General features: G+C 40.6%; 1 protein-coding gene across 7 annotated transcripts in view; it reads right to left on the reverse strand.

The window, feature by feature from the left end:
• Positions 1 to 27,813, reverse strand: part of PEAK1 (pseudopodium enriched atypical kinase 1) — a 252,118-nt gene that overhangs the window by 175,862 nt on the left and 48,443 nt on the right. For 6 of the 7 annotated variants that reach the window (XM_031956806.1, XM_031956808.1, XM_031956809.1 and 3 more), the window contains exon 3: positions 15,073 to 15,202. The gene's annotated coding sequence lies outside the window, so the exon portion shown is untranslated. Of the gene's footprint in view, positions 1 to 11,529; positions 11,596 to 15,072; positions 15,203 to 27,813 lie in introns of all 7 variants that reach the window. The other variant, XM_031956810.1, reaches the window with a different exon arrangement.

Consider the following 27,813-nt stretch of genomic DNA (forward strand, 5'->3'; position numbering starts at 1 on the left):
ATAACCTTCCTAAAGCCTGCTCTGACCATGATGCTTCTCTACTGAAAAAACTATCATCTAAGATAAAGAAATTTCTTAGTTTGGCACATCAGCCCCTCCACAATCCAATTCCTTTCTAACTTTCCAGATCCTACCTGTCAAAATGCTTTTTCTTTCAAGGTTTCCTACCATTTAAAATGTAAGCCCAAGGCTCCTACCTTACTGAATGATGAATGTATTCACTATCTTGTATCAGATTCTTCTGCATAATTGGGGTACCCTCCCTTCCAGTAAAGCATTCCTTTGAAGAAAAAGGACTATCATTTTTTAATTTTTGCCTCTCCTTGCCTAACCCAATGCTTTGCACATATCACAGTTACTTAATGGGTGTTTGTTGAATGAATAAGTTAGAAAAACAATATACTGCATTTCTAAATAGTTTTTGTTTTATCTATATTGCTACTTCTTTCAAGGCAAGGATGACAGAGTTGATTGCATTACTGACTTATATTGCAAAAAGCTCATCTTTATTCCTCTGTATGTGTCAGTAAGAGAAAGCTTCCAAGTCATCAGATGCATTCTCATAAAAATAAATACACATAAAACATTTATTTAGCTAGCTGAGAATGCATATGAAAATAAAAGCGAAGGAAAAAGATCCCTGTATTCTCAACTTAGAATCAAGAATCAAGCCCTTTCTAAATTTCATTAGACAGTCAATTGACTTACTAGGTATAGCTGGAGAGAAGAGGATCACTGCAGAGACCATAGGGAGCACATTCAACAAAAAGCCAAGCTCTAAGCAGGTAGCCATGAGAAGTTAAGGAGAGTTAAGGAGAAAAGAGAAGGGAAACAAGGCAGTGAGAAGTGAGTGCAAACATGGACTTCTGAAGACCTTGGGCCATTCAAGGAAGTGTTTGGCTTCTATTTCCAGTGGAAAGGAAAGTACAAGGAACACTCTAGATGTTGAGGGGGAAGGACAAGAAAATAAGCTTAAAAACAAGCTTGCCACCAAGAGCCTTTCTGCGTACAAGCTTGGCAGACACTGTCTCTCCATTGAGAACTCAGGATCTCAGTTGCAGCAGGTATGGAGCACAAGGGGAAATCAGAGTAAGCCAATGAGTGTGTTCAGTCTATAGTTTTTTCTACAGTCCAGGTACGAGCACATGCACATAGGAGGCTGGCTCTCTCATTACAAGAAGGAAATCAGCTCTCCAAAGGTTATATTCCTTAAAAGAATGAGAGAAATGCTTCAAAGAGGAACATGATCAGAAAGAGCAATGGCCGGGTGGTGGAAGATTACCTCCTAAGGATGCAGAAAGGGCCTGGGTTAACTTTATGAGAAGAATACACAGTAGGCTCCCTTTCTGGATAAAGGCATATAAAGAAGATTGGAGACATATTTAATAACGAATTGAACTATTTATCTGATGAAAGCAAAGAATTTCCTCAGGTTGAACATGTGCTTTCTCTCTAGGAGAAAAGAAAGAACATTCATTATGTGGTACATTTCCCATTTTGAAAGATGCCATTAAAATTCTGGCCTTGAAATTATGGATAAAGCCCTTACCTGCATCAGAAACTTTTGCTATGGGAAGTACGAAGTTACTGAGGAGTGTATTGTTTACAAATGTCTTTTTTAAAAAACTGAAAAATTCTTCCTAAGTAAAAAGATTCAATAACTGGTCATGGGAAGAGAAAAAAAGCATCACTTATAGAGGAATGTAATTCTTACAGTTCATGAAACAGATGAGCCAAAGTATTGAAAAACAGTTGCCTGAGGATCTGGCTAATTATATAAATGTTCTCCTTTGGATTGCAGCCTGGCTCTGAATTTGCTTTGTGCAGAGGACCTTAATTCTGGATCCAACCAACTTTTAGCACTATGAGCTATTTTAAAGTAGGAGAGAACCAGAACTTTACCTAGGCTCTCATTCACAGGAAGCTGCCACCAATCACACAACTGACCCGTGATCTCTTGTAGCCATCATCTGGTCTAAGAGTCAAGCTTTCCAACCTGAGACAGAGGGAGAGGAAGACAGGGAGAGAGGGAGAGAGGGAGAAAGAGAGAAAGGGAGAGAGGGAGGGAGAAACAGGTAGGGAGAGAGGGATGGACAGGGAGAAAGAGAAAAGAGGAGAGGGTAGGAGGTGGGGGGAGGGAATAAGAAAGGGGAGAGGGGGAGGAGGAAGAAGGACAGATTGATCAGGATAGGAGCTGAACTTTAATTAGTCATCAAGTTTTCCTTAAGTGCTTGGCAGTGTGCTGGACTCTGGGGATACAGATGTCAGCCAATTAGCATTTATCTCATACCTATGATGTGGCCAGATACCATAACATGGGGGATACAAGGAAAAGCAAAATCTAGTCCCTGATCTCAAGGGTTTCCATCTGAACTGGGGAGACAACATGCAAAGAATTGTGTACAAAGATAGGCGGGATGAGCTAGAAACTTTCTTGGAAGACTGAGAAGACTCCTTGAAGAAGGGGGGATTTTAGCCGAGACTCAAAGGAAGCCAGGGAGGTTAGGAGATGGAGATAAGAAGGCAGGAAATCCCAGGTATGTGGCAGAGCCAATGAATATGCACGAAGCTGGGAAATGGAATGTCTTGTGGGAGGAAAAGCAAGGCAGCCAGCATTCCTGGATTACAGGAAAGGAAGGCATGAGAGCTGCGCACTGGGAGGAAGGGGGCCAGCTTATAAGGGGCATCTGAAGCCAAAGAAAAGACATCTTGGAGTGTACTGAGTGAGGAGTGGGGATGGGGTAATACAATCAGTCCTGAGCTTTGGTAGGATCAATTTGGCAGATGAGTAGAAAATTGGAAAAGACTTCCCAGGCAGACCAACCAGAAGCCTATTTATTGTGCAGTCCAAGCACAAGGTGCTGAGGGCCTGCAAAATGACAGAACTGGAAAGATGACTGAATACAGGGGCTAAGAGAGGATGACACTTCAGTCAAGAGCCAGTATGGCAAAGAATGGCAGCATCCTTGACAATAACAGGGAAGTTAGGAAGAAGAAAAAGAGCTCAGTATTAAATCCGCTGAGGTTGAAGAGACATCTCTGGGATATCCAAAGGTCAGGGCTGAGCAAAGAGAGCTAGAAGTCATCTAGAGGTGATTACTGGAACTAGGAAGCTAATGAGATCACCAAGTCAAACAGTATTAAAGAGGGACTGCCTGCAAGTCTAAATCCACCTGTCAGTTTTTGTAGAACTAAGAATGGTTTTACATTTTTAAATAAACTAAAACCTTATTTAAGAATATAAAAACCACACTTAGCTCATTGCTTACACAAAAACCGGGGAGTGGGCTGGGTTTGGTCTGACAGCTATAGTTTGCCCATCTCTGGTAGGGAAGAAAAGAGATGAGCACAAAGAATGAAACAATTCCAACTTGCAAGCAGCTCACATTATGAGGGGGAAGACAAGTGCACATAAACCATGTACATACAGCATTGCTATAAAATGAATAAATATGCTGTCGCTAAGAGGTGCTTTGGGGCGGAGAAGACAAGTTTTTCTTAGCTAGCATTCCAGCAGAGCTTTAAGGCTTGCAAAAAAAGCCTTCTGTAATCTCACTAGATCTTCGTGATGCTGGGAGGTGGGTGCTATTCCTTATCCCTATTCTACAGAGGAGCAAACTGAGCCTTGGCCAGGGTTACGCAGCTAGGAAATGGTCAAAAAGGGAGCTTTGAAGTCAGGTCTTCCTGATGATAAGCTCAGCTCTCAGCCCTCCTTGCCAGAGTGTGGGCAAAGGCTTCATGCAGAAGATGGTCCCTGAGCTTTGTCTTAAAGCAACAGGGATTCTATGAGGTAGAGGTAAGGGGAGCCTTATAGGCTTGAGGGATGGCCCCAGAGAAGAGGGAGCTATGGGAGTTTACAGAGAAAGGGAGGACCCAGTCAGGTCTGCAGATTTAGGAAGAGCATCATTTTGGCACTGTTTGTAAAACAGATTAGAAAGAAAGGACATTTGCATATTCTAGGATTAGCAAGGGAAGAAACTTGTGATAAAGAGACCAAACTGGGAACCTACTGCCAGGGTCCAGAGGACAGATGATAAGGGCCTGAACTAGAGATGTGTTGAAAGGAGATGGAATGGAGAGAACCTGGGGATCGGATGACTGAGTTTTGGTAGGTGATTGGCTAAGTGAGGCAGTATTCTATTCCCAGCAAAATCCCTTCTCTTTTCCCTTAAATTCAGCCTCCCTGGCTGCCTCCCCTACTACCAGACCCACCTGCAGCATCTGTAGGCCCCACCGGCCCAAAATGGTCAATTCCCTTGATTCCCCATCACCCATCGTTGTTTGAAACTCCCCTGCAAGCCCAGCCCCTTCGGTGCCCCAGTTCCAGACCCTCTCTCATTGTCTGTGGGCCACCGGTCACCTTTGGGGCTCTCCCTAGGTTACCTCCTGCTCTGGTCTTGGTTCCTTCCTCTCCAATCATGATCCTGTCGTCACTCTAACCCTTTCCCGCTCTTGTTCTCTCTCTTTATCCTGTGCAATCTCAGGTGTTTCCCCTCCAGAGCCTCATTCTGCCAACTCCGAGATGCTCTCAGGCCTCCCAGGACACCACAGCTGCCTCTCCAGGTAAAGACACTGAAATGCACCAAAGGCAGGCCTCACTTTACACAATAAATGTTTCTGGGAGAGTGGCTGGGAATTTTATATCATAAGCCAAGCTCGGCAGGGGCTCACGATTCAGCATAATTCAATGATGAATTTATATGTAAAGCAAATAATCACAACCTAGTTTATTTGATTTGTGTGCCCAGATTTTCATATATTGATATGCCTAAAGCAAGCCACAACTGGATATTTATCTGGGAAAACAAACATACTGGGGAATGCTTCACCTTCTTGAAATGCGCCAAAATAATTCAGCTTACTTAGTACTTTCATAGCTGTGGTCTGGGATAATGAAAACTAATGTCAGAGGCTGCATAAATACTTAGAGAAAAAGACAAATTCTCCTAAGCAATCAGTGATAGTAGAGAGAAATAAATACGTGTTGAAAAATGATTCAGATATTTCTCTGAGCAACAACAAAAAGAAGAGAATCCATAAGCATTTAAGGAGTTGACAGAAATAAGAAGTAAAAACAATGTCCTATTTGATTAAATTATCCAAACAAAACAAGAACAGAGGAAGAGAAAATTTGTTGTATCCCATAAACACACAAATAAATAATGAAGAAAAATTAAAATAAATTCTAAAACAGACTTCAAATCAATGAGATGTCACACAAATATTTGCATATTCTAAGGGAAAAAATGTCCCCCATGACTCCTGGGTGCAAGTACATTCCATATGGAAAGAGATCCCGACCACCTGCCTTGGCACTAGCCATGATATAATTTTGTTTCTTGCTCTGAACTTCTTAATTCCAACCTCATGCAGAACTTGGCATCTCCTTTGTGACTTGTATTGTTGAGTTTCTGGGGACAGGGGTAAAGTGATTTGCCAAGGGGTTCAGTCAGGGGTGTCAGAGCTAAGATGTGGCCTCGGGCCCAAGGTCAGATGACCCCAGGCCAAACTCTCCATGCAGAGTCCCAGGCAGAGCCACTGGCACCCCAAGGAGGACCCAGGTTCCATAACTCACAAGGAAGTCCTCTTCCCTCAAACACAGAAGGCCCCCTTTTCTTGTGAGTGACTACCTGTAAATGAAAGGAGGCATGATGGGAAGATTTTTCTTTCTGCTCATATGAAGATGCTCGATTCATTCTGGTTAAGAAAAGGTAATATTTTCTTTTATATTCCAAAAATCCCAGGATCTTATCCTGTCCTGCCTGGCTCTCTGTGACTCCTTTGGGGTTTTCTTGGCAGAGACACTGGACTTCCATCCTTCTCCAACTCGTTTTATAGATGAGGAAACTGAGGTAAACAGGGTAAAGTGACTTACTGCAGATCACACAGCTAGGAAGCTTCTCAGGTCGAGATTTGAACTCAGGTCTTTCTCACTCCATGTATGTTAATAATCACTCCTATACCTCTCAACCAACTCTGTGGCAGTGGGGAGCCATACAGGCCGGGCATTAGCTCACTGCCACCTCTGATGGCGCTGCCTGAGATCCTCACTATCCCAATATGGCTGGGTTGTTAAATAGTGATGTGGTTCACTGGTTCCCATTCAGGGGCTCACAAACTCTTTGGGTTCAAACCATGAACTGATGCTGAGGGCAGTGAGCAGCCCCTGAGCGCTGTCCACAGTTACAGCAAGACTGTGAGGATCAGCTGGGAGGGCTCTTCTCAGCAATAATGATTCCAGGCAACCCCTGGGGACGACTTGGGAGTGAGAGAGCTGTCCCCGACCATAGAGACTGAGTGTGAATCTCAGCGTACTGTTTTTACCTTTTCAAATTTGTTTGCTTCTTCTTTCTTATGGTTTTCCTTTTGTCCTGATTTTTCTTTCATAACATGACTCTTATGGAAATGTTTGAAAAAAATTCGATAGGATGTTGGCGTGGAGTCAAGGAGACCTGAATTCAAATCCCAACTAAGATATAGACAAGATGAATCACATGACCTTGGGCCAGTGACTTGGCAGCTGGTTGTGTAGAAGGCAACTGGGTAACTCAGGGGTTAAAGTGGTGTCAGAAAGACATGAGTTCAAATAAAAGGAAATGGCAACCACTCCAATGTCGCGGCCAAGAAAAAAACCCCATGGACACTATGGTCCACAAAATCATGAAGAATGAACACAGCAGAATGATGAGCAAAGCAGTTAAATAAATGCCCAATTGTGCTACAAATATATTTTTCCTAACAGCAAGCACAGACATATTTGTAGCCTCATACTTTGTCCTAAAAACTTAAAATTATTGTAACTGATAAGTATCATCGGAATAAAAATGCTTCTTCTCTTCAAACCTTTCCTTTTCTACAGCAAATTTAGACTGTCAAGATGATATGAATATTGATGATTTCGGTGTTCATGAAGTGATTTTACAGAAGTCTGATTGTAACATTCTCATAGCTTCTTAAAACCTGTTATCAAATTGTTCCCAAACTGCTACAAGAGTTTCCTTTCCCCGTTTCAGGATTAACAACACAACCCATTCCTAATGGATACTTAGATACACATAGACACACCCTCATTTGCATTCTGTGCATTGCCCCAGACTATCTATCACATTCCCATTTCCCTGAAATCAAACTTCATTGACTATATCGTCAATATGTTTTTTTTCAGAACAAAGGGCAGGTTGTTGAAAACCATGGCCCCTTGGCATATGCATTAAAAATTGCCCTGGAATCATCATGGCCCCCCCATGTTGTATCCCATAAACCCACAAGTAGGCCAAAACAAGCCTCCCACTGGCTCTACTGCAGTATTAAGGGCATTTTCCTCATTTCAATTTAAATTTATCTCTGTTTATGTTACATACTATTCTTTGGTAAACCGGTCAATGTGAGAGCACAGTCCTGATGCACTAATGATGAAAAGAGAAGAGTCATGTTTAGGAAGATTCCTTCCCTATAAGGCTTAGTGTGTGTGTGTGTGTGTTGTATACACAAACACAAAAACACACACACAAAACAACAACAAAAACTTATATAGGTGAACTTTAAGTATATTTATCATTTAGTATATCACTTGTTGTGAGTCAATAAAAAGGAAATTATTTTATACTGTAAAATTACTCATTTTTGTTGATTCATTGAGAGGCTAAAATTATTTAAAAAATTAATTTCCACCTTTCAGCAAGAGAACTTTTAAGCAGAACCACATTTAATATTGTCTGGTATGGAGTCAAATACTGCAATTTTTTGTTCAGAAAATTTTTTTTAAAAAGTTCAACATCAAAATTAAGTTCATGTATGTTATAAAAATTTTAAGTATCTTCCCAGTTCATTATTTCATTAAACCATCACTTATACTCAATAATAATTGTAAAATAAAGACACATAACATGAAGTCTTATAGATACTAACTATACAAGATATCTTGCTGGATTGCCTCTTAATTCTTAAAGAACGTCTGACAAAAAAATTCAAATTATTTTGTAATTAGAGTTTTAAAATGTCATATTTGTAATTTTCATGATTATAGTAGAATAAAATTTCACATCTTATTACTACAATTACATAATGTAAATTTTAGTTTAAAGCTTTGGGGGTAAAATTATCATTGTAGTTATGGCAAGCAGTAAATGAATACATGCAATAGAATGCTGTGAGACTATATTAAATCTGGGGTTCACAAAACTTTTTTTTTTGCTAAAGAGTTTATGGAACGAAACATTGAAAACCGCTGGCATAAACAATGAATGGGGCACCTGCTAATGGCTGGCTATCTATCAGAGTTCATCAGCCTATTCTTGACTTTCAGTTCTTTTGGAAAGAGGAAGGAGAGGGACTAGAACCCCAATAGCTTGGAGGGTTACTGAGGCCACTATCTCCCATAAAATAATCTCATCTGGAGGCTCTAGACTAGAATTGTAACCATTATGCATAGCATTGTTTCTATGGGAAAGTGCATTTTAAGTTTAAAAAAAAAAGCTTAGATTAAATTGGGGGGTATCCTGCACTCCCTAAGGGTAAGGGAAATTTACAAAAATGCCAATAGTAATTAGATTATGCTATTAACACAAGTTAATACTTCCGATGACTAATGAAAACAACATTATGGGTTCCTCCTTCCGCTGACAGCGATTACAATTTCTTGAAAGTTGTCTAGACCATTTTCATAGCTTTGGAAGGTGAAAACATTTATTCCCTTAAAGGCCCATTTCCAAGTAATTTAGCTAAGCTCTTCCTTACGTGGGAGACACACACACAGAACAATGCCAAGTTTCAATGTGAAACCAGAGCTCGTGCCCCGCCAGCCTCAGCTTCAGCATGCTGGGTCACTGCAGTGCCACGTGAGAAAGGAGGGGAGGGCTCAGGTGAGGAGGGTCAGCACAGGCAGGAAAAGAAGGATTCAACTCAGAGCCCTGTGATCACATTACCAGGGTAGGAAAGGTATCATGTGGGACAAGAACAACCCCCTTCTCTATTCAAGAACCAAAAAGCTCACGATGGAGACTGCTTTGTTAACCCTGAATCAGTGAAAGGAGCAGAAGGAACCGCCTCCTGTGCACTTGGAGACCCGCTTTGGACATCGCACAGAGAAGGCAAGGAGAAACTGTGACCATTTGCACTGGTGGAAGGAGCTCCCGGCAGGAGATCAGAAATATAATGGAGTGTCAGTGCCCCGTGGCATGAGGCCTGGCAGGAGGCAGTGTGGCCCACATGGCTCTGCCAAGCTGCCCATTCTGCTCTCTGGCACCAGGACCCGAAACCCTGAAAGGCGCTGGTAACGAGGGCGGCTTCCTCTACAGCCTGGCCTTGGAGAAAACCGTGACTGGTCTGAGTGTGAAGAATCACTTAGGGATGATGATCACATCAGGAACGAGTCTGCTCTTGTCTGCTACAATGTGCTTCAAAAGAAACCAAAAGTTGATTTCACCTTTTTCTAGTCTATAGACTCCAGGAAGAAGTCACCTTCATGTTTATGGAAGCCACCTCCATCCATCCCTCCCTCCCTCCCTCCCCCTCTCTCTCTCTCACACACACACACACACACACACACACACACACACACACAGAGCACCCTTTTCTCTGTTTCTAAGGTTTTCACACACATATACAAAAACTCACTTTAGAAGGTAATAACTCACGAGGGCAGCTCCCACACATTGATTTATAGCTTACAACGTACAAACACATAAAAATAAAAATAACACCCCCTCCCCTCTGGGGAAGTTGTAAGGTAAGCATTTTTATCTGCACTTTGTGAATTAGAAGGATGAGGCTCAGAGAGCTTTGGTGACACGGCTGGTGGGGGCCTCCTCCCTCTGACACACAGCAGCTCTGGGCACCTCACTGAGGGTCACGGGGCTCCGGACAAGAGAATCTAAAAGCTGCAAAACAGCTGCCACTTTACCTTGTTAAAGGAGTTTCCATCCTAGGCAATCCCAACACAGATGAAACACAAGTTTCTGGTTCTATTTTCTAGCTGTGTATTAATTTGCTGAGTTTGCAGAAGGAGCTTATTGAGGGATGATGTGCACATTAGTCACAAGTCCTTTCTTATCCTAGATACTGTTGTTTTCTTTAAATCACATTGTAGGTGACATTCCTTGTCCCTTGGCCTGTTCTGATTCTGTCCTAGAGAACATCTCTATAACCCAGAGGTGTAAGGCTTCTATAGAAACTACTGGTCGTTAGCTTCTTTAATTCCTTACTCCTAATCAGTATTTCCCAATGTGAGTGTGTGTGTGTGTGTGTGTGTGTGTGTGTGTGTTTTACCATTCTCTAATTCTACCTTTTCATGGAAGCCACTAACTAACAAAGTATATGTTAATTTAAGGCAGAGAGTCTGATCAAATTCATAAAATTTCTCCACCTCTGCAACATAACATGCAGAAGCCGGAATTACTTGCCTTTTTGCAAATATTTATCATATGAGATGACCACATGTGCCAAGAAAGGGTGGGTTTTTGCTGCCTCTGCCAAATTTATTTTCTATTCCCAGGAGAACCCGTAAACCATCCTTCCATGTGGCTGCAACTTCCTTCTTTCTTCTGGTTTCATTTCTAGTGAAAAATGTCAAGATTGCCAAGAATCACTTCCTTCAGAAGTCACTGGTCACGTATCTCACGTTAGAATATCAACAGTTATTAACTAATAACATCTTAGTCTTGAAAAGGTCACAAAGCTCTATGATTCTTAGCCCCTCTCTTTACACTGTCACATGGACATCGGCATCATGTTAATGGAAGGGGGCAAAACAATGGTAAGACTGTGTGAGTGTGTGTGTGTGAGAGAGAGTGTGTGTATGTGAGAGAGTGTGTGTACTTGTGTGTATGTGAGAGAGAGAGAGAGAGAGAGTGTGTGTGTGTGTGTGTGTATGTGTGTACATGCACCTATATTTCATGGGTTACCCTCAATAAAGAATCTATCCCAAAGTGGCTAACCTGGGACTAAAGGGCCTCCCCACACTTCTGGAAATCACTCCTTAGTCTGTGGCCAATGTGGTGCTTGAAGTTTGCCTTGCACTCTGTGATCAGTCTTTAAGAAATCAGGCTCATCTCCATACCCCACTGAGGCAACAGGGCAGAATTTGGGGGTGCCCCTAAAACAGGCACTTAAATGAGTGATAATAATAACTGATATTTATACAACTCCTTAAGATTAAAGTATTCATGACACATTATGCCTTAATCTTCACAATAGTGGTGTGAGGTTAGTGATATTAGTATTCCCATTTTGCAAACAAGGAAATTTAATTGCTCAGGTCTTAAAGCTGGTATTGGAAGCTGGATCTGAATACAGATCCTTCTAGTTGAAAGTCCAACTCTCTCTCTTCTGCTCCACATTGCCCTCCTGTATCTCTGTAAGTCAGTCTATACTAAATCTAATTACCAAATCTGTGGCAAAGGACTAGCAGGACCTAATCATTACATGCACAGTGTGAGCAGACTACTGAATGGAGGTATTTCTCATGCTGCAAATGTAATTCGGGGCAGGAAAAACTCTGCAGTGAAAACAGAGAAAATAAACAAAACCTACTGTGTCCAAGCTGGCCTGATCCCAGGTCTTCTGCCTCAAAGACCAGCATTCTTTTCCCTACAGTTTCTAAGACAGAACAGGCAAAAGACCAAAAAAAAAAAAAAAAAAAAAAAAAAAGAACTTTAGGGACAAAACTACAGCAAGAAAAGCAATGAACAGGGAAAAGGGAGAAGGATATAATAGGAAATAAAGATTTTGCAAAAACAAAAGTTCTAAAATTATTGTTTCCCAAAAAAAAAAAAAAAAAAAAAAAAAAAAAAGCAACCAAAGGACTGTGATCAATAACCTAAAAATTCCCAGACAAGTGGCCACAAGTCCAAAATTATATTTTGATAAGATTCTCATTTGTCTGTCCCTTCTGCTGTGTAGAGATAACTTGAATACAGAAATCTAAAGAGGAGGCTTAATGTAATCCTGAATTTAAATAGCAAACTAAGTTTTTATTTGCATCTTTGCCATCATTTAATGACAAATTCATTTGTTGTAGACAAATTCCCCAAATCAAGTTAACATTTAAAGCCACGCCATTATGCTAGAATGGGAAACAATGAACTGTAGAAAAATCAGGAGACAGGTTCATTTATCAGATCTCATTTATTAGTAAAATATGACCTACTAGTCAGTCCTATGAGATAAATGGTGGGGATGTGGAGGAGGACTGAAGAGGAAGAATTAAATTTTGAAACATATTTTGTCCTTGCGGAGGACACAAAGAGGAGGAGGCGCTGTTTCAGCATTACAGTGACAAACCATCCTTAGTAGAAGGATGGAAGCATTCACAAGATAGATCTCCTTAGCAGAGTCTATTTTCATTAAACTCGGAAATCTTATAATATGGAGATGACTTTTTCTAACTGGGAGGAAGATGAAATACCATAAACCCCAAATATTCAGAATATTTAAAATGTTTTGTAAGTTTTTATTGGATTTCCACCTTCCCTAAGACTACAAGCAAACACCAAAAAGAATGGCCCCTGCCTGACTATGAAAGGTTGAGGGCTACAACCTTGGAAGCTTCCCGCTCTCCTACTAGCCACTTTCACAACCACAGGTAATTCAATTCATCATTCAGAGCCTTAGTTTCCTCATCTGAAAATGGAGGGTATTGTACCAGAGATCTCTAAAGGCCAGTCCAAATACAAACCCGATCTTCTTACCTGCGGAGTTCAGATTGTGCTTGTCAATATGCTGAGGATCAGTGATTTTATATGGGGGGTAGTGGTAAGAGCACCCCTTCACCACCAGTGACCATTAATAACCTTCCTGAGAGTCAACATACGGTTTTTAAGAGTTGTTGCAGTGAAAAAAACTCATAATTTTATAATCAAGCTAATAATGAGCTTCTCTGACCCTCTGTTCTCTTAGCAGAGAATAGCCCATTGCTAAGTTGGTCCGTGAAGATCCCAAGAAATCCCAGAATACCACGGACTGTGAAACAAGACCTTGAAGAACCTGGGGGTCATTTCTATACCACTAGAAGACATCAGAGAAAGCCACAAGTAAAATCTTGAATATTTTCAAATGTGTTTTGGAACAGAATGTACCTCAGAGGACAATGGTAAGGAGGGGAAAGGATCTTCAGATCATTCATAAAGAACTGATGTCCAGAATTATCAAGGTGTGAACCGCCATCTCGGAGGATTTCAGTCCCAGAGCTGAACACCGAGTTTATTTAGGGCACAGGCAATTCCGCAGTGATCTGACAGTCTGAGCTTTCACTGGAATTTGCCGCATGCATCAGCAGAAACAATGAAGCATACTTTCTTTACAAAATGAGGAGAAATCCAGCTTTCCTTCCGTAACCTAGTGGACAAAAGCTCTGCCTTTGCCTTTGGCCTATAGCCCTCCTAGCTTAATGAGAAAAATGTCTTTTGTGGATGGACATTGTTTTTGGTCTTAATGAGAAAAATGTCCTTTGTGGCTGGACTTTGTTTTTGGTCAAAAAGCTGAAAAAGAAAGGCCTGTTAAAGCCAATTGGGAGATGCCCACCTTCCTAACCGGCAGCTCACACCCCCGTGATTCCATCACTCCAGGATCAGCTGAGTACCCTTGACAGCGCAGCTAAGGAACTGCACTCAGTGATCTATTCGCTTCCATGCAGGCGACCTCATGAGAACATGAGACAGAAGACTGCAGAAATCCAGCATTTCCCCTGGGACCCCCAAGTGTGACACAGAATACTCTATGACAAGCTGTGCAATGAGAATTACTTTCAGGCCAGAATAAAAGGCTGGATTCTGGAAAGATGAGGCACCAGGTTTCACTTGCAAGCAGGAAACCCAAAGTTGCAATCCTTGAGTAAGTCTATTCAATATTCAGCTTTATATTACTTTGGGGCTGTTGCCAATGTCCTTCCCTGATTTCCAGATTTGAAGAATTCATCCTAATGTCATTAAATGTGCCTAGTCCTTAACTGACATTCTGGAGGATTTTAATACAATAATACAGTAAAAATAATATAGTATGGAGAAAACATATTACTAACTTTATTAGAGAAACTTTATTAAATCAAACCTGACACAAACTCATTCTTTAAACCTAAACAAAATCCAATTAATAAGAGAAAAATATAACTAACTCTTAAAGGAGTCCCCTCTCCATTGATTCAGTTGGGGGTAAAAAATATTACAATATAAAACAGTGAAGGGAAGGCAAGGAAAGAAAAAGGGGGAGGATCCCTTTGCTGTCAAGTGCACTGCATACTGCCAATTCCGCCTCCATGCTAACCCTTTAGGTTGACCAAACTTCCTTCCCAAACCCGTGACAGAAGAAGAGCAGGGCAACGAGAAGAGACAAGGATCGGGGTTACCCCATCTGCTCAGAGCAAACACAAGGAACAGTCTGATGGGATGGAAGGTGGCCGGACTGCAGAGGCACAAGCCCGAGGTCCATCTTCTGACTCACGACTGCCAGCAGCATAATCTCAGAAAATCACTGCACTTGGTTTCCCATCTTTTAGACACAGACAGAGGTGAATGTGAGCCCTCTATGATCCACTCTGCCTCTAGTCTTCTATGAAATTATGACCACAAGTCACACTGAGTATGTTAAACAACAGAGAGAAAACCAGCACTAAGGGGCTGGCATTCCTAATTGCCTTCTCTTGTCTAAAATTTAACTGGAAGAAACATGGCCTCAAGTTCAGTGGCATCAGGCAAAAGTACAGAGGGTCAAAAAAGGTAGTTTGCAGACCTGTCACTTTTCTAAACCAACATCAATGAATATCTTATTAAATCTACCCTTTTGGGATAAGAAAGTCATAGGAGAATGAAGGTGTCATGGTTTCAATGTCATCTCTTTGGAAAATAAGTGTTTCTGTTTTGCTGTAGAATTTAAATAGCAGGAGGAGGTCATTATTCTTTCTCCTCTGTTGACACATTCTAACTCATTTTATGAACCTAGTTTTCCTTCCTTTTCCATAACACAAGAAAAAAATATTTATGGAAAGGAATTTCATCTAGCAGAGTTGATGCTGACAATCCCTTGGGAAGGAGGGCCAGCTCATGCAGCACTCAAACAGCTGTTAAAAGTCAATTTTCTTACCTTTTAATTGCTTTCAGTGACTAGCTCGCACCAGTGCAGATGTCCACTTGGGAAACAGTAAGTGGCCTGAAGAGTCACATCATAGGGGCTGGGGACCAGAATCCATTTTTCTAGCACTGAAATGCTTCAACTGAAGGATGGAAAAGAAAGAGGGGTCAACATGCTTGAAGATTTATTATTTAATAGCCCACCTACCTAACAGAGCACTGAAAAAAAAATTCTTACAAATTCTACACAAGATGTTGTGATTCTGCATGAATTACAGAGCACCCTAAAGATGAAATAAGCAGTTTTGTGACTAGTGAGCCCTCTCTCCTTTCCCCTCCCAGCTGAGCCCTGTATGAGCAGAGTCTGGATCATAAGCCCATTAGGGATGCTGGAGAAGGCCCCCCGGCTTGGCCTGGAGGGTCAGATTAAATGACTGGCTAAGTGTCTTCTGATTTAAGATTTTGTGCATGCTCTATTCATAAAGCCTGATAGAAACTCTTGGCCATATGAAATCTTTTCAGTGGTCTGGTCCAAGGCTAAGTCCAAATACCTGAGTCATCTCCAAGTCATCAATCCAGAAGGAGACTCAAATGTGACATGAGCTCTTTAGGAGAATTCCCATCTAGATGGGAGTGACTGTTGGAAAGTCCTTGATGGGAAAGGGCAGATCCTGGCAAGGGCCCAAGTTCCCATGCCAGAGAAGGTCATCCTCAAACCACTTCCTGAGAATGACTGTGTCCATCAGTTTTCACCAAAGCCAGCTCATCGCAAAAAGGATCAATAGCTCAGGTTAGTTCATCTGGACAAGGGGAACTCTAAAGCTCATAAAGAGCTCAGCCCTTGCAGTGGATTAAAAGGGCAGAAGGTATCACCCAATAATCAACTCTGGACTAAATGGAATTCTCTTTTTAATCCCTGATGGACCTGCATGTGCCAGAATCTCCTGGAGATGAAACATTTCTGCTCTGAAAGAGCTCCTAAAAGGAAAAATCAGCCAAGTGTGAGATTTTGTCCCAACATGGCTTTGCAATCTTTCCTGGAGTCACAAAACAAAAAGTTTGAAAGCAAAAAGGAAACAAAATATTTTGGGGAAATACAGAATATTTAATTTGGTTTAATCTTCAGCAAAATCAAACTAGGTATTTGAAAAGTTTCAAAACAAAGATGGTACATAGCTAATATTAAGTTAAGAACATTCTTTAAAGGGGAAAAAAAAATAATAGAATGGTGGGGCAGAATTTGCTTAGCCTGTTTAAAAGGATGAATTATGGTTTTTAGTGAGCAAAGATTCCCAGACATATTGTATATTGTACATAATGCTGACGAGACTTTTTGTAATGGTGCTGACTTGTTAAATTCCCCCAAACTATTCTTCGGGGCATTTGTAGTAGATGCATTTGTTCACAAAGACATTTTGGTAAATCATTAGCCATTCATTTTGTGGAAAGAGAATGTGAGAGGAAATCATATGGATCAAAAGCTTGCTAAAACCACATTAGCTGACAATATACATCATTTCTTCCTTGTATACCAGGCCTATCACTTTTTCATAGAAAATTAGATTAGTCTGACAGGAATTGCTCTTTAAAAATTCAAGCTGCTCATTGTCTACTGTCCCGTCTGATTTTTAGGTGTCGCAATGAGACTTTTAGAATGATTTATTCTGGGATTTTTCCAAGTGTGAAAACATTCAGCTTCTATTTGAAGAGCTAAAGTTGCCCTTTATAAATTACAGAATTATGTATGTGGACACATATAAGCATTAGAAAAGGGAGCAAAGGACTAGAAAAGATGCAAGACACAGTCTGTAGGACTTATGACAGCAGCAGAAGGTGCCACAGAAAACAACAGAAGAATAAGTGATCACAGAGACAACTGTTCTGAGAAACTGGTAGGAAAAGCCTCCACTAGTGATTAGGCTTTCTTTCCTCTAAACCAGGTCACGCTTTAAACTGATTTCTTCCACTTTCTCTACCAGACCATGGTCCAGGGGAGGCCGAGTTCTCATTGGTCTTCATTTCCTTTGCGCTCCCCAACAACAATACTGCCTGAATACATGCCCTTAAGTTACCAGAGGAAGAAGGTAGAAATAGGAAGGTACAACATGTCTGAGGTCCTTCACAGACTTCATCTGAAGACCTCCAGGGAAGGGAAGCTCACCACGTCTCATCCCTTTGATAGACACCTCTCACTGTCAGGAAGTTTTTTCTGGGATAGAGATAAAACCTGCTTTTCTCCAACTTTTACCAACTGGTTTCTCTGAGGCCATATAGAGCAGGTACACCCAAGTTTTCTCTTCCCAGGTTTACCAACACCATCTTTTTTCTGTCTGAGTCTGCTTGATACTGAACGGCCTCACCATCCCAATCCCCTCCTCCAGAACCCACAAGTCTGTCAATCCTGGGTATGAAAATTTGTCAATGGATTCCCTAAAGAGGAGGATCCAAAACTACGCAGTTATGCATCTATCTGTGGCACATGCACACAGCTAATTACAGACAATGTGCCTCCTGAATTCTGAACCAGACTTGCCATGCTGCCCAAGATCCAACAGCTCTTCTAGCTAAAGAGTCATACCTGACATGACAGGCCACTAGAGACCCAGGTTGTAGCTCTGTGAACTAGTGCCTAGCATGTTTTATCTACTGGGATATTTACAGTTGATTTATTTTTTAATTTCCCAAATTAAAATTAGATGTAGCACTTTGCTGATCTTGACAGAAACAAAAGAGTTAAGTATTTGGCCATACTTAAAGCTTATCATCTGAAACATATAATAGTGAGACTCTTGACAAGATTACTAAGAGCTATGAAAAGAAGGTAGAAGGACTTGAAGAAACCCATTGCCTAATCAACAGCCTACCTCTAAAGGGCATCAGAAGTAACAATGATAAAGTCAACCAAAAAGATTCAACCACAAACTCTCCCATCAATCTAAGGCTACACAGACCACCCAAACCCTGTGGAAGGGAGATAAGCCAAGGGAGGAGGAAGGCAAGAGGCAAACCAGCCCTATTTTATATTAGAGCCAGGACTAGACTAGTATCTAGCATGATGGAGGCTGCCCAGGGACCTCATTCCCCATCTTTGGTAATGGCAGGAGATTAAAGTATAATAACCTAATACTCAGGAAGCCTGGGCCAGGAGACACAATTCCTTCAGAAGAAAAGGTCCAGTCACAGCCACCACTCTCAGAATCTACAAGAGAAGACCCAAGTACAAACCCCTAATCCAGAAAATAAGGCTAGATAAACAAGTCAAGGAGCGATCATCTAAGAACCAATGGACTCTCTGAAAAATCACTTCCAAAAGACCCCCCGAAGTTTGGATGCCATATTTCAAAAAGTTAAAACCAGAAGGCAAAAGGAAAATAACAAGAATTCACTGGTCACCTCATGAAAAAAATCCCAAAACAAAAACTACCAGCAATGTCAGAGAAAATTTTAAAAATGGGGGCTAAAGAAAAACTGCTGCAAACATTCAAAATGAAAGAGTTCAATCAAGTACCAAAGCTTTATAGTTAGAATCATACAAAACTTGGAAGATGCTACCATAAAAGTGAGAAGAACATGGAGTATGATATTCCAAAAAGAAAAAAAAGATAAGGACTTATTCAAAACTGAGTGTAATCTTACCTAGGAAAAAAATACACTTTTAATTAAAGAAAGACTTTCTAAGAATTCTTGATGAAAAGGTCAGAAAAGAGTAAAAGTTTTGAAATGAAAATCAGAAGAGACAAGTGAAACATAAAAGGTTTGATCATTTGACCAAACTGATATAACTAGATAAAATGATTCAATACTAATGGAGAAGTAACAAATATCCTCTCAGAGGTGTAATATCCTTAAGGACAAGAGATAAAGTTAAACAGGCAGTGGGTCTAGGGGTAGATTTTTATCCTTTGATAATCTTAAGGAAAGTTAGAGGATTAAACAGGGGAGGAGTTTACTATCAAGCAATACATACTAAAAAATAGGGAGTATAAAAATTTGGAGAAAGTAATGGGGGCCTGCATTTTTTATTTCCTTCACAGGCTAATTGTACACTATTTCAAAGTCTGATACTTTTTGTACAGCAAAATATCTGTTTGGACATGTATACATATATTGTATTTAGTTTATATTTAACATATTTAACATGTATTGGTCAACCTGCAATCTGGGGAAGGAGAGGAAAAATTGGAACAAAAGGTTTGGCAATTGTCAATGCTGTAAAATTACCCAAGCATATAACTTGTAAATAAAAAGCTATATATATTTTTTAAAAAAAGGAATTTCATTAAAAAAAAAAAAAAAAGAAAGTAATGGGGGGAGGCAAGTATCCCACATATTGCTCACTCTTATCTGAACTAGATAAAGGAAGGTAAAACATGCACACACAAACATACACACATCCAGAGTATACAAATACATTAAAGTCCATAGAGAAATAAGAAATAAATAAAATAAAAATAAAAAAACCAGACAGAGAAAAAGAAGGTTTAAGGAGGGTATTGTTCCAAGATCCAGTGCGATGCTCTCTGACATGCCTGGAATACTCTTCCATTCTACTTAATGACCTCCCTGGATCCTTGTGACTCCCAACTAAAACACCATCTTTTAGCGGAATCCTTCCTTTTGTTCTTATTCTGTCATTTCAGTTGAGTCCAACTCTCTATGACTCCATTTGGGGTTTTCTTATTGAAGGGTTTGCTATCTACTTCTCTAGCTCATTCTACAGATGATAAAACTGAGGCAAACAGGTTGAAGTGACTGACTATTTAGTGTCTGAGTCTAGATTTGAATTCAGGTCTTCCTGACTCTTGGCTTGGAGCTCTATCCCACTGAACCACCTAGCTCTCCGATTATAATATCTTTCTTCTGTTAATTATTTCCTGTTTATCCCTAAATATATCTTACTCTGTGTGTGTATATATACATACATATATGATTAAGTATATGTTGTAAGCTCCTAAAGGATGGGATAGATGAGGATTCCAATAGATATAAACAAAGCTAATTCCAGTTTCAGAGAGGATTAAAAGTAAAGAAGCTGAATGAGAAGGGGTAAGGATGAGAAAGGAGGGGCAGAAACAAATCTTGTCATTTAGAAATCAAAGTTGTTAGGTAAATTTCTCCCTCTGTACTTTCTTCAGTTATTGAATGGAATGTAAAGCAATTCTATTTTTTAATTAATCTGTGCCAAATCTGCACTGTCATTTAATGTCATTGCCAGAAGAGAAAACTATACAGTGAAAACAAATATTTTATGACTTTTTTGGGCACATTTATATTTCTAAGAGCATGTGGTTAATCTGTTTAGTGGAATGAATAAGTCATTTTCATAACCCCAAGGAAAAAAAAAGAAAAACATGGTACTGGGCGGGGCACACAGAGAGAGGAAAAAAATTTTGAGTGGATTAAGGGGAATAAATATGCAATGAACAATCATAACTGGGAACATGAACTTGCCAATAAAATAGAAGCCTGGAGGAGAATGGATCAGAAATCTGAATTGAACAATACTTATGAGATACAATACAATAATGCTTACAAGAAGCCCATTTGAAATAGGAGTAGCAATCATGATTTCAGACAAGACTGAATCATAAAAAACAGACAAGAAAAAGAGACAAGCAGAGAAACTCCATTATGCTTAAAGGTTCCTGAAATAATGAATCAATATCAATAATTAACATAGATGCATTGAACAGAAAAGCATATGAATACTCAAAGCAAAAGCTAAGGCAATTGCAAAGAGAAACAAACAATAAATTACTATAATTATGAGGGCCTATTTCTCTGTTCAGTGATTGCTTTTTGGATGCTTACACTTTTCCATCATCCTTAAAAAAGCTCATTTGACTGGACCATCCCTTCAAGTTATAGTCCTCAACCTCTCTTCCCTTTCAATAGGGAAAACTCTTTGAGCAAGATGAACAAAATATGGCTCTCCTTCCTCTTCTCTCATTCTCCTCATAATAGTTCAATTTAATGGCCTTCTCTCAGTCCTCTTTCCTGACCTCTCTGCAATCTGTAACACTGTTAATCATCCTCTTCTCACGGACACTCTCTTTCTGCTCGGTCATACACTGCTCTCTGGCTTTTCCCGTATTGCCCTTCTCAGTTCCCTCTGCTGGTCCTTCATCTAGATTACACCCCTCATTGCGGGTCTCTTCTTAACCCTCTTTTTCCCACTATTGGTTGCTTGGTGATCACTCCACTTCAGATGGATTCAAATATCATCTCCATGCAAACAATTCTCAAGTCTACTTATCCAGACTTAACCTCTCTTATGACCTTCAGGTCCTGAATCACCAACTGTCTACTGAACATTATGAACTGGATGTCCCCTAAACAACTTAAATTCAGAATATCCCGGACAGAACTCATTATCTTTCCCAGCCCCCCAAGCTTGCAGACTCGGTCTCAGTCCCAACTGCTCACTTGTCCTCACTACACCCCCCTGCTCATATCCAATCTGTTTGCCATCTCTCATTCCAAGCACGTCAGAGACAATGCAGCTTCAGAGCACCTCAAAAAGCAAATATTGCAATAAAGTCACATGAAATTTTTGGTTTCCCAGTGCACAGAAAACTTATATTTGTACTACACTATAGTCTATTAAGAGTATTATGTCTAAACACAATGTATATACCTCAATTAAAAAATACTTTATTGCTTTTTAAAAAATGCTAATCATTCACTACCTGAGCCTTCAGTGAGCTATAATCTCTTGTTCACTGATTGGAATACGGATTGCTGGAGGCCAAGGTGACTTTGTCCATTTCTTAAAATGAGACCACAATGAAGTTTGCAGAATCCACTGATTTTTCCTTTCACCTGAATGCTTTAGAGATCATTGTAGAGTTATTAATTTAAATATGGTTGTTTGGAGGAACAGGGAGGCCTGAGGAGAGGGTAAGGGATGGGGAAAAATCAGTCCACGGAATAGTCACAATATTTACTGATTATGCTTGACATCTCATCTAGGCACAGGTCTTGGCACCCCAAAACAATTACAATCACACTGATTACAGTCCGCTATAACAGAGACAGTAATAATGAAAAAATCTCAAATGCTGTGAAATTCACCAAATTGTGATACAGATGTAATCCGAGCACATGCTGTTGGAAAAATGGTACAACAGAATTGAGACATAGAATGGTGCTTCAGCAATATTTCATTTTTTATATATTGAAAATAATATTGAAGATTTTCAATGTGTAAAAACATGAAATATTGCTGAAATATACAACATCCAACAAGGTATGCCTGTATGTGTGCCTCATTTTTACTCTGGTACTGCTACCACCCCAGAGCAGGCTGTCATGTCTAGATGACCATAACAGTAGTGGAAAAGACACACAAAAAAAAGCCTCTTTTATAAAAGCATTAAGAAATCACCTACAGTTTTTTTAATGTCTTCAAAACTAAAATGTCATAGAGGCAATTTAAAAAGATTTTTTTTCTATTTGAAGATTATTTAAATAGAACAGTCAACTGATAAATGTTTTCTTGTATTCAGTCAAATAGTTTATTGTGCTATCAATAAAGATTCTTTAATTTGACATAAATAAAAACCTCTCAAATTATCTTCTTTCCCTTCACTTTGAAGTTTCAAGATAACCTCAGTATAATGATTCAATTTCATAAAGTAATTATGTCAAAAACCTTTCATATCAAGTTGAAGAATGAACTAGGATGGGAAGACTGATTTTTTTTTTTTTAAAGAAAATATTCTAGAGATGAATGAACCAATCAATAAGGTTCCTGAACAGACTATATGGTTAGGCTGATGGCTTATTATTTATAAGAACATATTCGGCTTCTGGATCTACCAAATGATTTGTGGGAAGGAAAAGAGGGAAGGAGAGAGAGAATACATCTTTTCTAAGTCTAATATACAATGGGGGAATTCAGGCCCATCACCATAATTCGGTCATTATGATCCTTTTTTAGACTTGGTGGTTGTTGGTGGGAGGAAGTGGCTTCACTATTCTGTTAATTTAGTCATTGTTCCAATAGCACCAGCAGGTCAGAGTTCAGGCCCCCAGACCATTGAGAGTATTCTTTGCCTTTTGCAGTAGTCTGAAAAGTGAATACAGGGGAGTAATTCAGATAAATTCACCTGCTGGTGTATTCTCATGGCAAAATCTAACAAAAAAAAATGGATTCTGGGTTTTCCTAGGAAATATTCCAATGAGATGGTCATCTTAGTGGGGAACAGTGGAGAATAACAGTTATTCAATAGTGGAGAAAAACATGAGCCTTGAAATCAGGGGGTCAAGGGGTCAAGTTGTGGCTGGGTCTGCCCCTTCTCAGAGAATCAGTGCGAGTCTATAGTAGGAGAATTGTGTCAACTGGAGACAAAGGGGTGAGCTTTCTATTCCCAGCAAAGTTCTGTAACATATTCATGATATGATGATTTGAGGGCATGGAAGCCCTCAGCTTCCTAGCCTAAGAACAGGTTATACCAAAGTCACCTCCTTTCCTTTCTGGACATGATAACTGCACTAAAGTTCCCAGAGAAGACCACAAGGTGCTTCATGTTGTTGAAAAGTGGCTAAATATGAGCCCAATGAGAGAACAGGCAGGGGTATTTGGGGCTAGCTAAATGAATTATGGGACTCCCAATGAAGTATTAATGAGGGAAACCTATAGGGTAGGGTCTGTCTCAGGGATCTGTCCTTGACTTGCTTAGATCGCCATTTTTAATCAGTGATTTGAAGGCTTTAATAGCAAGCTTCTCTGATACAAAGGTGAGAGAGATGGCTAATACACCAGTAGGATAAGGACAAGGATTCTGACAGGTGACTTCATTGGTGTAAAGAACTTTCCAGGGGAGCAAGCTCATTTTACTAATTTAAATAACCACCTCACCTGCAATGTACACACTGGGAGAGTTGCCCAGAGCACTGGGACATGAAGCGATGAGTCCAAGATCCCAACGCCATGAGAGTCAGAGGCAGAATGGGAGTCACATCTTCCCAGCAGAGGCAGCACCCTCCCTCTCATAACTCATGGGCTGAATCACCAAAACTGAAGTTTAATAACAATAAATCATTTGAAAAACACAGGATGCTCAACGGCAGCTCCTCTGAGATAAAAGCTCCCTGAGACTTGGTCAGTCCCCCACTGAATCAGGAACGTGAATGAATGGGACTGCTCATTCCTCCACCACAACTAGCACAAAAGCACAAGGAGGTGACTGCAAAGGACTGTTTTGGTGTTTGCTGGGGTGGCCGTGGCCACTAAATGGCCAGTCTCTTGAGGGAGACTCCTACTTAGCCACTGTGGTCCATTTGCTGGGACTTTACGTGGAGCCTCAGAAGCACACAAGAGCTACTGTTCTGCTGACCTGGGCTTGGAGAACCAGGGACGTTTCTAAGCCACGATCTGGCAACACACAAAGTATGACTTGGAGAAGGCACAGAAGATGTGACAGTTAAAGAGCTAATTCTATCCTGGGTTGTATTAAGAATGAGGAAGGCAATGGTTTGGCAAAACTGCCCTAGTCAGACTGTACTGGTTCGGAACACCATGTTTTAGGAAAGAGGGAAACAAGCTGGAGAGTGAAAAGCTAGCATAGTAAAAAGAATGAAGAAGGCGCCATGTACAACGGTCAGTGGAAAGTGCAAGGGACGCTTCACATGGAGGAGAGAGACCCTTAGGAGGGAGGTGACAGTGGGTGTCCCATGTGGATGATGGATTATACTTATTTTTACAAAATGAAATGCTGAAAACTATCTTTACATGTATTTGAGAAAATAAAATACTACTAAGGGGGAAAAAAAAAAGGTTCCTGCCAAGTTAGGTCCTGCTTATCTGGACAGGGCCATCCCTATAGAACAAAGAAAGGCCAAGAACTGGCCTACTGATGATCTTGTCTGACCAAAGTCAGAGGGAGGAAAAAAGAGGAAAATAATAAAAGACAGGAATGAAGGCTTTCTCACTTACTCTGGGAAAGGGAGGAGCCAAGGGCAAGGACAGGGAGGGAAAGGAAAATGTGCACAATTGTTGCCCCAGATGTTTCACTTGTTTTTCAGTGATAACACTGAGGATGGGACTGGTTATCCCCAGCCTTAGCAACTAATTCAGGAAATATATAGGAAATAGCAAAATAACCAATGTGCTCAGAAACTTAAAACTCAAGAGGTATCTTTCTGGGAGGGTACAAGGAAAGGGATATTGGAAATGTATTTCCAGTTACAAGAAGTTACAAGAAGCAACCTGGATTCAGATGTATCATAAGAGATAATGGAAGCATGGTGAGCACCAAACGGAGGGTCAGAAGTCCAGGGTTTGAATCCCAGCTCTGTTACTTCTTGTGTGAGCTGGAGGAGGCACTGCCCTCTGGGCTCCACCTTCCTCATCTATCAAATAGAAGGATTATCACAACTGATCTCTAATGGTATAATAATGATCCCAAGCTCCTGCAAGTCTGTTCCTGATTTGAACCTCATCATCTGATTTTGAGAAGAAAAAACACAGACTGTAGGGATAGCAGAGCAATCTCTCTAAGAGGGTGAATGAATCAGACTGTTTTAATAGAAATGTCTGAAATGTTTAATAACAAATGAATGAAACATTATTCATTAGTTACCATGTCTTTCCCTCATTTATGAAACAATTTGATGAGGGTGAGAAAATGTAGAAAATTTCAAAGGGATGTCAGGAGACACCAAGACTTTGTTTTATCGATGCAGAAATCAGGGCCCAAAGATGTTAAGAGCCTTGCCTAAGATTACAAAAGTAGCAAGCAGCAGAATCGAGAGCTGAGGCCAGGTCTGACGAATCCAAAGCTGAAGCAGAAATCCTCCTGTTAAATCAAATATTTCCTGCATGGCAGAATCCGTATGTGTATGAGCCAGAGAAGAGGCAGGAAGAAACTAACAGGAAATGAAAGGCAGGAAAGAAAGGCCACTAGTAATGGAGGGAACGTAAGGGGCAAAGCACACACAGGAATCCCTCAGGAGGCGGTGGGGACCAGGAGGGAGGGGCCACAGGGTCCCAGCAATGTCAGCAATGTCCCAACACGAACCCCACTCTGGTACTGCACCATGACATAGAGGGTTAAAGGTATGAGGAGACAGGGAGGAAGGGGCTTGATTATGAAGGGTTTCAAATCCAGTTTGATATCTTAAACTTGAAAGAGAAGCCATCAAGGATTCTCTGTTTGAATGGCAGGAGTTCCCAGGGAACTTGTCCTGGCTCTCATACATTTATTACCTTTATCAATGGCTTGGTTTTTGTACAAACAAAACCAATGTAGACAAAATTAGAAGGGAAGCAATAAAGGGGGAAAGAATTACATTCAAGGGTTCTGATAAAGGCCTCATTTCTAAAATATGTAGAGATTTGACTCTAATTTATAAGAATTGAAGCCAATCTCCAATTGATAAATGGTCAAAGGATTGGAACAGACAATTCTCAGATGAAGAAATTGAAACCATTTCTAGCCATATGAAAAGGTGCTCTAAATCACTATTGATCAGAGAAATGTAAAGTAAGGCAAGCCTGAGGTACTACTACACACCTCTCAGAGCGGCTAAGATGACAGGAAAAGATAATGACCAATGTTGGAGAGGATGTGGGAAAACTGGGACACTGATACATTGTTGGTGGAATTGTGAACCGATCTAACCATTCTGGAGAGCAATTTGGAACTACGCTCAAAGGGCTATCAAACTGGGTATATTCTTTGATCCAGCAGTGTTACTTCTGGGCTTATACCCCAAAGAGATCTTAAAGGAGGGAAAGGGACCCACATGTGCAGAAATGTTTGCAGCAGCGCTTTTTATAATGGCAAGAAACTGGAAACTGAGTGGATGGTCATCAATTGGAGAATGGCTAAATAAATTGTGGTATATGAATGTTATGGAATATTACTGTTCTGTAAAAAATGACAAGCAGGATGATTTCAGAGAGACCTGGAGAGACTTACACGAACTGATGCTGAGTGAAATGAACAAAACCAGGAAACATGGCAACAACAAGATTACACAATGGCTTGGATAAAGGCACATCACAGTTCCTAGTGACCCACAACCAGGCAGTTTAGGTCATACCCTGGATAACAGGACAGAATTTGGGGCAGATAGATCGGGATAAAACTTAATGAGGCTCCTAACATTGAACGCTGGAGTGCACCATGAGACTGCTCTAGACAGAGGGCAGAAATTATCTGAAAATGAAGACTTCGGAGCCTGTAAATGACTCTCCTTAAAAGGAACAGTATGCTCAGAGGAGGGGTCAGAGATCTCAGGCCTACACACCTCCTCTGAAACTACTTGCATTGATCCCTAAGCAAGTCACTACAACCCTTGAGCTTCAGTTTCTTCAAGTACAAAGATGAGGGGTAGGAAGTTAATGGACAAAAGTCACCAAGCTGGTAAAGGACCCCAAGACTGTGCCTCATGAAATGCAGCGGAAAGAACATGGAAGAAATGGAGCGGTCTTGGCTCAAAGACCAAAGAGGGGGTACACTGGCTGCATTTGAGAAGAAGTCACAGGAAAGAAGGACAAGACAGGCAGACGTTATAAGGAGAAACCATTACAAAGTTAGTTGGGAATCATCTCTGGAAAGGCTTCCCCACAATGAACCCCTTACCAGCCAGGAGAGGCCGTGGGAGGAGGCTGTGGCCTGGTTTTCAAGCAAAATCAATCTGAGGGCAAACCTGTTCAGGTCTGGTGGAATCACTGATCCTCACTCACTGGAGTCCCTTCCTGTTCTAGGACCCTCAAAATGATCAATAATCTGATTTAAATGCC

The sequence above is a fragment of the Sarcophilus harrisii genome, chromosome 2 (assembly GCF_902635505.1).
Source record: "Sarcophilus harrisii chromosome 2, mSarHar1.11, whole genome shotgun sequence".
Lineage (NCBI taxonomy): Eukaryota > Metazoa > Chordata > Mammalia > Dasyuromorphia > Dasyuridae > Sarcophilus > Sarcophilus harrisii.